The sequence below is a fragment of the Hyaena hyaena genome, unplaced genomic scaffold, assembly GCF_003009895.1.
Source record: "Hyaena hyaena isolate Hyena2069 unplaced genomic scaffold, ASM300989v1 scaffold_1062, whole genome shotgun sequence".
Lineage (NCBI taxonomy): Eukaryota > Metazoa > Chordata > Mammalia > Carnivora > Hyaenidae > Hyaena > Hyaena hyaena.
In genome coordinates this window covers 193,357-194,588 of record NW_024081697.1, presented here as the reverse complement: position 1 = coordinate 194,588, position 1,232 = coordinate 193,357, and the positions used below count along the sequence as shown (strand labels likewise).

Below are 1,232 nucleotides of genomic sequence, written 5' to 3'. Positions count from 1 at the left end.
AAATACTTAGGAATCAACCTAACCAAAGATGTTAAAAATCTGCATGCTGAAAACTATATGAAACTTATGAAAGAAATTGAAGACACAAAGAAATGGAAAAAAAATCCCATGCTCATGGACTGGAAGAACAAATATTGTTAAAATGTTGATACTACCCAAAACAATCTACACAGTCAATGCAATCCTAATCAAAATTGCAACAGCATTCTTCTTAGAGCTAAAACAAACAATCCTAAAATTTGTATGGAATCACAAAAGACCCTGGATAGCCAAAGTAATGTTGAAAAATAAAAACAATGTGGGAGGCATCACATTTCCAGACTTTAGCCTCTACTACAAATCTGTACTCATCCAACAGTATGGTACTAGGACAAAAACAGATACATAGACAAATGGCATAGAATAGAGAACCCAGAAATGGACCCATAAATGTATGAACAACTACTTTTAAACAAAGCAAGAAAGAGCATCCAATGGATAAAAAGACAGTCTCTTTAGCAAATATTGCTGGGAGAACTGGACAACAATATGCAGAAGAAAGAAACTTGACCACTTTCTCACACCATAAACATCCGTAAATTCAAAATAGATGAAAGACCTAAATGTGAGACAGGGAACCATCAAAACCCTAGAGGAGAAAAAACACAGAGCAACCTCTTTGACCTCAGCCACAGCAAATTTTTGTTCGATGTGTCCTCAGAGGCAAGGGAAATAAAAGCAAAACTAAACTATTGAGGCCTCATCAAGATTAAAAGCTTCTGCACAGCCAAGGAAACAACCCAGAAAATTAATAGGCAACCAACGGAATGGGAAAAGATAGTTGCAAATGACATATCAGATAAAAGGTTAGTATCCAAAACCTGTAAAGAAGTTACCAAACTCATGCTCACTTCAGCAGCACATATACTAAAATTGGAATGATACAGAGAAGATTAGCATGGCCCCTGCGCAAGAATGACATGCAAATTCGTGAAGCGTTCCATATTTTAACTCAACCCCTGGGAACAGGGAAGCAGCGACCTGTGGGATTGTTCAGGGCAGTATAACAAAGCCCACGGACGTAGACCTGGAAACAGGCGGGGTGTGGGGCATAGAACTCAGTCCACCTTGGCTACATCCTCAGCACAGGGAGATTGGAGAGAAGAAGTGATTTGCAATGCTTGGTTGAGAAGGGACTGGGGCAACGCCATTCTTCTCCCCACAACCACCAAGGTGGGGCCTCAGGGAGGCCA

At 40.1% G+C, this 1,232-nt stretch overlaps 1 non-coding gene across 1 annotated transcript; it reads left to right on the top strand.

Moving 5' to 3' along the window:
- The first annotated feature begins 882 nt into the window (after positions 1–882).
- Positions 883–989, top strand: LOC120223909. Its single transcript, XR_005526404.1, has one exon. It is a non-coding gene; the product is annotated as a U6 spliceosomal RNA (small nuclear RNA).
- The last annotated feature ends 243 nt before the right edge of the window (positions 990–1,232 follow it).